Source organism: Sipha flava, unplaced genomic scaffold (genome assembly GCF_003268045.1).
Source record: "Sipha flava isolate LNK unplaced genomic scaffold, YSA_version1 262_pilon_pilon, whole genome shotgun sequence".
NCBI classification, from domain to species: domain Eukaryota; kingdom Metazoa; phylum Arthropoda; class Insecta; order Hemiptera; family Aphididae; genus Sipha; species Sipha flava.
In genome coordinates this window covers 513772-528259 of record NW_020272924.1, presented here as the reverse complement: position 1 = coordinate 528259, position 14488 = coordinate 513772, and positions in this window count along the sequence as shown.

The window sequence follows — 14488 nt, the reverse complement described above, 5'->3', positions numbered from 1 at the left end:
ATAAAAAAAATATGCAGCATTTTAACTGGTGAAGCAACGTCAATGGAAGGACTACCAGAAGACTTAACTGGGAATGACTTGGCGCACTTTAAATACGCACCCATAACTTCATCGGATATTGAAAGAAGTTTTTCGCGCTACAAAAATGTACATACAGACAACCGTCGTTCGTTTGACATAGAAAATACCAAAAAAGTTTTAGTTATTCAATGCAATACATTTACAGGTATGACGGTAACAATAATCTATATGTTTAATGAATTAAAAAAAAATTAATATAATTTTTCAAATAAATTGTATTCTATATATATTTTTAGATTGAAAAAATTACAATCCATCAAACACGAAATACAAGCCAAAACATTAAGCCAAACATAAAAAAATTTTTTGTATATACGTAGTAAATTTGTTTGCATATTTAATAAATTTTATTTTGCATATTTAACATATTTTCATGCATATTTTACAATTTTTTTGTGCATATTTTGCCTTTTTTAACTCCTATAACTTCCGAGCCCTAATTATTACATATTTTTATTTATTAATTTAAATTTTATGAGTAAAAAATTTCAAAAATAAATATTATGATTTATATCCTAAAATAAAACAAAATATTGTTGTGTATAGAACTATAATAGAAAAAAATGCATTTGTAACAAAAAATTAATAATATAACAATGAACTTGAGATGATTAATCAAGTTTATATCAAATCCTCTAGAATCAGCAATATTGCTAAGTATTCTTCTGAGTCTTAAATCTAACCTGACCAAAGTTCGTTAAATATATAGTTTGATTCACATTTTTAATTTGATATTATATTGATCACATATTTGTTAATTAATTAAAAATTACATTTTAATTGAGTTTAATATTATTTATGCCCTTATGTATGTAGACGAAATCATTAGACAAATTACGTTGATCAATCCAGAACGGGGCAACATGTTCATTCGGGTTCGTGATGAAATCAAAAAAAAATATAAACAGTTATCAAAAGTTGAACGAGAGCGTATTAACATTTGGAATGCGTAAATCGTTGTTGGTAATTAGTAGTACAATATCTACACAGTCTTTAATAATATGCATATTTATATCTCAATGGGTAAAAAAATAGTATGAATGACATATCACAAGTCACCTATTGAAATGCCTGAAATGGAACATGCGAGAACTTTTTCCATAAAATATACTTTCCTAACAAATTTTGTTTTTGAGATTTCACCTCTCTCCTGTCTCAAATATATAAGAAAAAAAAATTAATTGTACTATATGTACGTATAGGTAATAAATATACTATTTAATAATAATGAATATAAAAAAAAATGTTGTCGACCCAATACAGATATTTTCAGACTATATATTTATACTATACGCATTTCTTACGTAATATACTTCTGCTCAATTTCCGTTCCACATCAGAAATCAAATCAGTCATTAAATTTATCGTAATCGCAGGTTTCTTTATATATGTAAGCCAATATTAACATTCATTATTTCTTATTTTAGAGGTGTACTGTTTTAGGATATAATAATAAATAAAAATAAATACTTAAGTTATAAATATATTTTTTATATATTTAAATTCGCATTCCGTAAACTTCTTTAACATACAACAAATTATAGTATTATAATGGAGATAACACTTTTAAATGATAATACAATATTCATAAGCAACGTAAACATACCACTATACTTACAATCAAATGTAGAATTACAAGCATTAGGTTGAATAACTTTTGACATCACGGACAAATATTTGTGATAATTGTAAACCCTGTCGTGTTTTCGTAGCAAGAAGATAAAATGTACAATTTGAAGAAAACAAGAGAAAATTTGAAGATTCAAAATGAAAAATTAGAGGCAGAGTTAGTTGAAACAACTGCGAAGATGGAACAACTCAAAATAAAGATGCAAGAAGCGGAAAAAACGGAAGTAACACGTCACGCTAAAGACTTAGACGATCGGAAAAAAGCCAAGCAAATAATCTACGTAAGAGTAGCACGACCAACACATACATTATTTCATTAATTATTTTGAACTTGTGTGTCGTTTTATTCCTTGGCGTTCATCATTTTTGATTATTAGTTATTTCGTACATCCGATCTATTGCATTTGTATGCTTAACTTATGTCAGTGGTATTTATGCGCAATTTGGTTACTGGGTTATATGTTATAACTAAAGACCGGATTTAATTGATATTGCAACTTTTTATTGATATCCAGTAAATTAAATCTGATCTAATATTTATACGAATCAAATTAATTACAGTCCTCCTATTTAATTGAATAATGCATTTTTTGTAATTATTGCAATTTTTGTATATTTTACATGATAAAATATAAAAATTATTATTTTTAAAGCGAATCTACAAAAAATATTATTACGACGTAAATTTTTACAAGTAGTTAAATTCAGTTTAGGATTTTTAAAATTATATTTATCTCACAAGTTCAGAAGAATCAAATAGTCAATTACTTGATAGTTTAAATATATTTAGTGAAATTGAAAAAATTTCTATAAATATTCCCGGTCCCAATGGAAAAATAATTAAAGATAAATTAAAATTTGTCTTAGAAAAAAAATTAAGAATATAAAACTATTAATACTTACTCTGAGATTATGATAGGAAACCAAAATATTTATTTAGATGTAACACTAAATTTTTTAAATAATTTTAAATATGCATCGATAACAAGTATCGACGTTGAACATACTTTTAGATTCTGAGCGAGGTATGTAATGGTTTTACAATAATTATTTCTTTTTCTTTTTTATTCTGTAAACACTTTTTCTCCCTCTAAACTTGCTCAAAAGTATCAAGTGTTGCATATTTTCTGAAAGGTAATGTTCTTGAGCTGGTACTTTAGACTGGTAATTTTTCGATTTTCGAACTGGTACTCGAAATAAAAGCGGTTAAAGGAGAAAAAAAGTACGATTTCACGATTTTATAATATTAAATAATTACGGACGACGTTTTCTACCAAAAATATTACTTCAAATGACAAATGACATGAGTTCTTTTTTATTGTATTTTGGATTTTGTTTCTTACGGTTTAAAGTTCGAACAATTTTAGCCTTTTTTGAGTTATTTATAGATATTTTAACTTTGGGAGTTTTTTTTTTGTAATTCGGTTAAAAACATTGGTAAAAACTTGAAATTTGGTTTTTTTTTGCTTATATTATTCTTACTTAAATATAGTAAAATTTTCAAAACATTTGAGCGACTTTTGAGGTTTTTCTTTTATTTAAATTTTTTTTTTTCATTTTTATAATATTTCCTAATTATAAATTATAATTATATAAATTACCTATTTATATAAATCGTTCTTAAGCTATTCTTAAAATGCTTTGTTTATCACTATAGAAACGATTAAAATTAAATAAATAAGATTCCCTTGTCCGCTCAGGATCATTTTTTTTATCGAATACGATCATTGCATTCAAATCGAATACAGTAAAATTACACTATCTTGTCCAAGTTGTTGTTTCATTATATAAACATATCTTAAGTAACAGACGATACAATTTTCAAGAACACAATTTAGAGATGTATATAATTATAAATTTTAATTCAGTAAATTGATATATTTTGTAAATATTATATTAATGTCCTTAATATTATTTAAGTAAGTAAGTAATGATTAAATATTTTATATGATTTTACTATGTAATTTTATTGTATTTCATTGTAATTTTAACATATTTATATATTTTGATACATTTTCATTGCAATTTTGGCATCTTTTTAGTGCAATTTTCAGATATTTTCAATACAATTATACCCCGTCTTAAGTTAAATATCACATAGTGGTATCGGTTAATATACCAAATGGCTAACATAAAAAACTTAGTTTAGAGTTGCATGACTTTAAGAATACTTAAAGTATATAATACATTTATTGTATTATGTAACTGTACATATTTGTAAGAATTTAATTTACAATTAAGTACGTAAATGCGTGTTAAAAATACATTCTTATTAAGAATTATGTATGATTGATTACAGGTTCAAATGGAATCCATCATTAATCCAGAATACGAAAATTAAAACCTCATATAATGATGTTTATTAGAGTTTGATTAAATTATTTATTTCTCAAATAGTACTGCACAAATAATAATGTTTCTTAAATTAACAGCACATTAATTGACAGGCGTGTTTACGCAAGTGGCCGGGTGGGCACTGACTCCCCCTTCCACAGGGTATATAGTATATTATAGTGTTATAATGTGTGTATTTTTATTGTTTTAATATGCTATACTTTTTGGTCTTAAATATAAAATATTTCTATCATTGTGAGTGTTCGATATGAATCGTAGACAGTCGAGGGACCACTTGGTATGACCAAGAACGAAAAAATTAAATTTGTATTAAACGCCTTCTATCTACCGTATAGGCAACTCAACGTCGTGCCGCCTGTGAGTGTATAGAGTCGGCAACCCAATGTGCACGACGACGACTGCGACCAGGACGGATAACTTAACACTAGCACGGGAAAGGGGAAGTTGAGTTTAGTTATAAGGGGGGGGGGTCTCTGTGGTCGAATCGTTCTGGTGCAATGACCACAGAGCTCACACACAAATCGGACGAAAACCTTATAAATTAAACATTCAATCACAACTTAAATTACTTGACGACATTATGGTGAATCTGAACAAAAATGGTAACTGACAGTAACTGTGATAATGGCAATCGACGTTCTGGACGGTCTCTCACCTGCCACACCGGACGCTGATGGATTTATGTATGACGGTGGACGATATGACGACCTGAACGATAATTAGGTAGATTGTGGTCACGCAGACAAAAATAAATCACAATAACGAAAATGAGATCTTTTGGTTTTTATTGGTAAAACGTTACTGTGGTGAAAATAATATATTATTATAAAACACAATTTAATATTACTTGAAGTCACATCGACCAGAATAATAATAATAATAAGTTGCCGCAATGGCGAACAAAAACAAGAAAAAGAATAATAATAATAAATGGTGCTTCAATAGCGAACGAACGACGACCGAACAACGAAAAAATCACAATAGTTGCCTCAATGGCTAACGACGAACGACAGAAAGAATAATAATTTGCACAATATAACACACGACAATAATTAATAATAAATAAATAAGAAAATAACAGGTAATTAAAATTCACATATATACAGATAGGGAACCGAAAGAGGGAAACAGATAAGGAAAAACGAGTCGCAGCGTTGTCGTGCACAATTGATTATCGCTCGACTCTATACCGGTTGCCGGCTACATCCATCGGCGTAAACAGTGAGTTTTTTAACATAAAAAATTAATATTTCTTTATATCTCAAAACAAAAATAGGTTTAATGATTTTAAAATTTGATATTTCCTTTTGACGATCAAAATCTGAACACGCTTATGCATTAATTATAATTAATTTTAAAACATTGACACATGTGTATAAAAATAAATACTTATATTAATTGCGTGATAATTTAAATACGGTTACATTAACAATAAAATTGAAATAATTTACATTCATAGAAACCAAACTATAACAATAATTTATTTTAGAGTGCACTCAGTCCATGGATTTAATTTTTATACCTGATATGCCTCGATACCATGTTGAGTGTAAACAAATTAATTTGATTAATAAACTTTAAATTATTCTAGTTTTAAAATTCGAGTAGTACTGTCTTATTCTTTTTAATTTTTTTTTTTTTAAATTTTTTTAAAATTTTTATTATATAAGTTGGAATAATCTCAAATTTCAATTAAATGATTCTTAATTTATTTTTAATTTACTTTTTTTAAATAGTTTAAGTAATTTTTTTTATTTGATTTTAGTTTTGTCATAAGTATACGTGAAAATAAAGAATCAATAAATAATTTGAATATACATGAAAAAACTAGTTTTTTTTATGCAGATCATACATTACTTTTTATCGAGGACAAGATATTTTCTACTGAAAGTAATGACTTAAAAATTTCGATTTATCAAAAACTTTTAAAAAGTATATTTTTATTTATTTAATACATTGTTCTAAATTATATTTTCTAAAATACCTGGTGGTTTAAATAAATAATTTCGGTAAAATATTTTAAAATTATTTATTATACCTTGGTATAATGGTTATAATACAAACGTAGTGTTAGGATATAAAAACTCCACTTGAATAGCATTAAAAGTTGAAGTTAAATTTTTTGCAGTAAAATTATCAAATATATATAAGATTTTCCTTTACTCAGTGATAATTTTTTTTATCTAATTTCATTAACCACAAATTAAAAATTTCAGATGTCATCCAGGATTTTTTGTTCGCATAAAAATCTAATGGTAATGGTAACGGAAACCGAAAATAGTAGTGGTAGTGAATTAACGGAAAAGATCCTAGTTTAATTACTGCTTATCGTATTAATTAATTAATCACATTATTTTATAAAGTTAATTACTGCATAACCATAAGCATACGAGGACTTTAAATTTTTATTATTACATTACAAAACATTACATTATTACGAATAAACCGGATTTATTTAATAAAAAAAATTGACTTCATTGAAACATAAACATAGTATTAACATTAATTCATTAATTAACATTAACAGAGTCTATACATTTTATAGATTATAGATAGATCAATTTTTTTTTTTTTTTTGAGAGATATAGCGGAAATTCTTACGAAATAGTATACATTTTCATATTATATAATTTAACTTACACTATAATAATAATACAGTAGATGATTACAAAAGAACATCTTATACTAATAATTAACAATATTAATTCTTATTATACGGTTCACCAATGTAGGCTAATATGTAAATCTCAACCATGTGGGTTTGACATGATTCACGAAGACGATTGACCTTAACAGTTAAGGCGGTTGCCACCCAGCTCTTCTGTTTTTCAAAAAAAAAAAAAAAGTTTTATTTATGTAAACACTATACCTATAATGGTGTTGACTTTTATAATGCAACTAAAATACAACTCAACAATTCCATGGAGGACGCTTGTACTTTTCTCAGATCCTGAATATTATCCTGGGTAAACTAAAATGCAATGGATTAGCCGAGCAAAGTCCTACCACACATACACCCATGGACTATAGTCAAATATTTTTTTCTGAATGTGGGACAAACCTTTTTCGATAACCAATTCAGAATATCTTTGCGGAATTTTATCTCTAGTCTAAAGTAATATTAACTATAAAATATTACGAACAATTTCAAATAAAAAGTACATAATCTAAAATAATAGATAATACATTTTTATCGAGTTATTTTACTTATATTTTGAATAAGTGATTTTAAAAATATTAGTTTGTACAATTTCAAACGAAAATTTAATGGACTTAATTTTGTACTTAAAAACAACATACCATAATATTATATAATAATTTATATTATATTATTAATAGTGGTCCTGATGATTGTCGACTGTATTTTTTTCATTTTTCGTGTACAGTGTATACACCGTTTACGATAAATCTCTCCCGCGATCCATAGAGCAATATTGATGATCACTTTCATTACCATAATCCTTTTTTGAGCTGTAAAAAATTCTGTATTAATATCTAATATTTATAATAACTGTAATTGTAAGATGTCAGTGAAACAACCAGGATTTATTTACTCAGAAGAAGTCTGTTTAGGAGAATGAGATTTAATTCTTCAATTTGCAAAAAATACCTTTAGTTCGTAGATAATGTTTGTGCAGACTTTTTTTGACTTAAACAAAATTGAAAGCAGCTTTAAAAATTTAAAAATTAAATGCATTATTAATATAACTTATAATTTGTTGTAATTGGTTAATTCTGTTATAATTCCTATATAAATAATTTTATAAAAAGACCAAATGGCGTTGTTAAATGCAAATAGGCCAAAAAAATAATCGCGAAAAAAATCAAGTTGTGTCTTTGGGAGGAAATAGGTTACGGGACTTGACGAGACATAGGTATCCTGAGTGCATTAGTAAAATAGTTTTATAAATAAAAAAATAAAGTTATTACTAGAGCACGGATTTATATGCATTCAAAATCAACCAAATATGCGCTAAAAAAAACCCTAAATATGCATAAATATATGCACTAAAATGTTAAAAAAAATTTTAATTGTTATGTTATGAAACAAATTTTGTGCTCACTTAGCATATCATATGATTAACCAGAATAAATATGCAAATACATACAAATCCGCGGTCTAATTATTACGAAGAATTTTGTAAAAATAATAGTATACTATCTAAAATAAGAAACTACTACTTGTTATAATGTTACAAATTGGTTCATAGTTAAGATAAAAGTTATGTTGAAAATATTATTTGTATGATTTCAAACGGAAATAAAACAGTATTAATTAAGAATACCATCTTTGACAGTTTTTTATAATAATTTATCCAATTTTTCTTTGACTCATTTTTATTTGTATATTTTTCTTTATGGTTTTTAACATTTTTATCGCCTCAACGACTTATCCACGATTTGGTCCACGAAGCAATGTGGACAGCATTAATTATTACAATTCTTTTACGATCTAAAAAAAAAAAAAATACTGTATAAATATTTATGGTACATACATTTATCATAACTATTCAGGTTTACAGTAGTCGATTTATAAATCACTGGGCAGCAATATTATTTTAAAAATTCTAAAGGGTGAGCACATAAAATAGGTCTAATAATAAATTCACGACAAATATACACACACAATATAAAATATATAAATATTACATATCAAAGAAGTTTAATAATAAATCACGTTTCAATACAATAATAGTATACTTTAAATAATCAATATATTGAAGGTACACAATAAACGCGCAGCTTAATTAGAACTTTTCAACTAACTACCTTATTGAATGAGAACTGAAAATCATTACAACATTGTTAATTCTAGAGTTCTTTTTCATTTTTTTTATTTATTTTTTATTTTTTTTTACGAATATTTGTATGGATGCTCGTAAACTGTTTCAATTTTAACTTTAACCACGGTGGTACTGATGATCCATGTGAACACGGAATATATAATATACTCACACATGAGACAGATACGATAACAATAATTTGATGGCTTAGAATAAATAATAAAAATAATATAAGTGACGAATAACAATACTATGACTTTTACATTCAATAAAGAGCACAGTAAATCTTAAAGTTCTGATAATTTAATAAAATACTAAGAGTTAGACGAGTGAGTAGAAAATGTAGAAAATGTTTGGCAAGTGCCATTTATACAATTATTGATTATTACATTTTCACACATGACAATTTTCGATACGAGTGATGCTATTAATATTATTGCAAAGAATTAATAACATAAATAAATAAATAAATAAATAAATAAATAAATATTAATAAATAAATAAATAAATAAATAAATTTAATAAATAAATTATTAAACAAAAATTACTTTTTAGACATATAAGTATAAAACATTATGATTTGTAGCAAATATTTATTAAAAAATTTTATTCGAAGTTATCAAAAAAATCTTTTCATACATTTTTTTGGATTTCTTACGATTTAATTTGTGTTTAATTGTGTTATTTTAATTTTAAAGTGCAAGAGGTACTTATTGAACTCCAATTTGTGTTTCTAATTGTTATACAAAAAGTTGGCTATTGGTTAATAAGTGATAGCTATATTATTAGTGGTTCGGAATAATTATATATAATATAACACAATCATTAAATAAATTAAACAAATCATTTATATTAATTATATTCAATAAAAAAATAAACATTTAAATAGTGATGGATGCATTTTAACCAATAATTTTTTATGATATAAAACGTATCAGTTACAAAATATTTAAAAAATTAAAAAAATATTTAAAATTTAAATTTTTATCATATAAAATGTATACAACTAACGATTATAATATTTGTTGTTAATCCATCGTAATTAAATTGTTTAACTGTAGATATGGTAATTCGGGGTTCGACTGTTCGCCGAAGAGAGTTATACGATGACACCGTTATCGCCTGTCACTGATAATAACGGGGTCTGAAGACGATTGTCCCGCGATACCATTGACAGTCAATTGAAAACCGATACTATACAAATAACACGCGCGACATGATAACAGTGTACTACGAGAAGGGAGACGTCGTGGATAAGGCGTCTGTGTGTTTAAGTGCCGCACAGTGATCACTTGACCGTTTACAAAGTGGAAACCACCAAGCTCTCATCGATCGACGTGTCGTATCCTTTACAGATAGAGCCGCGGAGAGACCGAGAGCAGCACCTGTCGCCGCGAGGACAACGGTGGCGGCGGCGCGATCGACATCGGTTACGAGTGGGTGGTCTACAGCATCGACGGTTTGTGGACAGGTCTCGAAGGGGTCGATGTCGGGATACGGTCGGCGGAAATCGGCGCGATATTGTCGTGACGAATGGCCAAAACTGTTTCGACCCTTAAGAATGCGAAAAATCTTGCCTTAGCACGTCTACTGTGGGCATGTAACATGTTAGTAATACAAATAAATTCCATACGTGCCTTACAGAAAGATAGAAAGACTCTATCTTCGAGGACGGGCGTCGATTAGTGTTTTTAAATGCGTGAAAAGTAATACCTATAGAGTAAGCTTTTTAGAGTTTAACTTCAAAACTTTATTATAATTTACGAAATAAAGGACTGTACGTCCGAAACGGTGTAATATGTTGTTACTCTTACACCTTTAATCCTTCCCGTACGCTAAATATTGTTATTACCCGTATATACACCGAACCTTTACACTTGTGAAAATAATGTTAATGGTGATGTACGTCAATAGCTTGTATCTTAGAGTGTACAGATTAAGTGTCTAAATTACAATAATAAGCGTGTTACAATTATTGTAATAGCTCATTGTCAACGTATTGGAAGTTTGTGCGTGTACTGATAGCTCAAAGGACAGTTGGGCATTTAACATGCGTAGACATTTCTTAAATTAAGTATTTACATATTAACTATGCATTATATAATACTGCTTATGCGTTACATACCCGTAACATTTTCAAATGAATCGGTATAGTAGTTATTGCTATCTTAATCGAGGACAATAGTTCCATTGGATGACTCATCACCAAAAACAGTTTTGAAAATAATTGCATGAAAGAGGAATAAAAAAATTAAAAAATATAAATCAATTTTCGGTATTTCTTTAAATTATATTATTAGATTAAATGTTAAATGTGTATTCTTACTTTGTATTTTTGCGGGTTTTGCTCGCTCTTAGGGCGCAACCGAGATTTAGTGTTTAAAATGGCAGCGAAGACGATGACAAGATAACAACAGTACTGCACAATGAGAGAGAGAGAGAGAGAGATAAATAATAACGACAACTCAAGTTTAAATATTATAAAGTATTTGAATGTATGCAACGATGAAAGAAATCTATTGATGATACATAAGCGTCTGAAACAGAACTGAAGAATAAGACCGAGTGCACGTAATTTACAAAACTAGTTGCATCGGGGATAGAGCGACCAATGAAAATACATTCTCAGATCTAGTATGGGAAAATTAGCTTCATACACTAGAGATCTGATCTACACACACACGTACGTACGTACGAACGTACGCGCACACACAGGTACTCATGAACACACGTACGTACGCACCAGTAAGCCAACAAACTTGTAATTAGGCGGGAGGAAGGCGAAATGCATACATAAATAAAAACCGGATACTATTGCACATATTATTTATATTATTCTATTCGAGAACATATCGATTGTAGAATATTCTGTGTACATGTAAAAACTAATTATTATTACTATAATAACTAGTATACTATAGTATTAATGACCATTAATATAAAACTATGAGTTGTGTGTATCTATTAATGTAAATCATTTAAAAAATCAAAATTTTTTCATCATAACATAAAGTTCGAATATTTTAATTTACGGGTCATATTGATTGTGCAAATCAAAGAAATACGTTGTGTTATAAAATCGGGTCCACGCGTTAAAAATTCGCCTATTGTGTGAAAGGCCTTAAATGTTGTTTCAGTGGATCTAAACATTTAATGAGTAAATTAATGATTAATTAACGATTCATCTGTAATGAGTAAGGCTCGGATGTTTATGAAATTGCATATTTTTTTCAATTCATCCAATTATTATATATTTTATAATACAATATTCTTTATTACGGAATCAACTCCATTTACAATAATATTTATAATAACAGTATAACATACTAATTAATAAATAATATATGATACAATAATTTAAAAATAACATGAGTTATAATCTTTTTGATTTTAAATATAATTTAAGCTTTGCAACATTAAAAAAAATAAAAAATCAATATCACTCACATTACAAAAATATTTATGAAAATAATAAAAAAAAGAAAGAAAATAAAAGTATAATATAATAATTAATAAAAAACATATTCACAATAATTTACAATTTTAAAAATAACAAGAATTATATAAGATTTGAATTATTTTCTTTTTAATTTTAAATGTGATTTGAGTGTATCGACATTAACATGATTAAGAATATCAATTTCAGTTTTATTACCTGCTACCATTAAAATGTTTATTGGGGAGGTTTCTAATATATATATTTTTTAATATTTTATAAGTAAAAAAATCCTTAATTCTCGTATTAATTGAGGGTATTTTAAACTGTACACGCTCGACAAGGAATGGATAATTAATCATACCAGTAAAAAGTTTAAATAAAAATTTTATATTTTGAGTGCTCCTTCTGTATTGTAAATAATCCATAATAAGAAAAAACAGAAACTCCATTATAAGCAGAATGGGGTTCTCTTTGGATATGGTATTTATAGAATAGATACCTTAAAAAGTTATTTTGAATTGATTCTACATCATGAGTATGAGAAATAGAGTTATTCATCCAAATAAATGAAGCGTATTCAATGCGTGAATTAATAATTAGTATATCATCACACTTATTGAGTTTTAAACATATTATTAGTCACAAAGTGAAAAATATCAAACTAAAAGTCGACAATAAATTATATGTTACAAAAATGACACGAAAAAATAGATAAGTACATAAAAAACTCACTTAGAATTTTTTTTTTTTTTGTATGACTTCCTATTACTAATTTGATAAAACAGTATACATTTGAAATAAGATAATAACATGAAAATTCATGTTTTTACAATTGTTTCCAATAATCAGAATTATTTTCTACATACTGGTTGTACAGAAATAAAAATGTATTTTTATTGTATTGAAAAAAAAATCATTTGTTTCTCTCCAAACGAATACTATGGAATTATAATCGTACATTTAAAAAAACCAAATCATATACATCTAATTAAAATAAGGTCATGATCGTGATAACTACAGGAGACTAATGTATCTAAAACCGCAGGTAAAGGCAAATGAACGAACAAGACAAGGTGTCAGCCGTGAAGCCACATGGACCGAAACTCAAACCCGCATTAAATTATTGATCTTGTTATAACATTGGTTATGGGCTCTATTATTATTAATTTATTTACGAAAAAGAAATACCATAAAATATGGTAGTCAGGCGGAAGCGTTGCGCAAGCAGGTATCGCTAGTATCGCTTGGTTGTCGATTAATCACAAAAAAAAATGGTTATGGTAATGTCAATATTCTTCTGAAATGCAAATTGTACAATACAATATTATTTATTATTTATATTATTATTTATTTATTGAGATATACGCCCGAACGCACTAAATACAGGAAGTAACTATTTATAAATAACATAAAATATTACAAATATAACAATGTATATTATATTATCGTTGTAATGATTAATCATCAAGTTTACGTACGTATCGGATAAAAGGTTATCTGTACATTTCAAAAGAAAATATACTACTTACTGACAAATGTACGAGTTACCTGCTGAAAAACGTACTCGTACGTATTTTTAAGCCGAAAATTAATCACTACCTAATAATTATTATTATCAATAAATGCGTTAAATGTGTGTTTATGGCGATTATAATCAATAATTAAATACACGAAATCTCAGAGCATTAGTAAAACAATCATTAAAAGGAGTGTAAAGTTCACTTAGCATGTATTAACTATATTTGATATGTAATTTAATATTCCTGTTCACAGTTACTATTATTTACAATGAATTATCTTTCATTATTATTATACTACGAACAATCTACATATCTCAGTATATAGGCTGTTAATATTTTATATTTATGTGCGATCAAAATAATCATTGACACAAAGGACAAAAAACAGGACGGTCATCTTTTGCGCATCGTCTGTCCACTTGCGCCAAAATTACGTATTTCGTTCGCAGTGCCATACTATTTATCGTTTGTGCATCGGCGTTTACCTGTGCGAAATGATCATACGTCATTAAAATACACTTGAGATAGGGGCGGCTCCAGAACCTTGGTTAGGGAGGGGGCAAAGTTATAATTTTAAAAAATCTTATAATAAAAAGAAAACAACGATTTTTACAACACAAATTAAAGTTGTCTATTTTTAAAATTGGCAAAAATATCAATAATATGATCTATTTGATCTA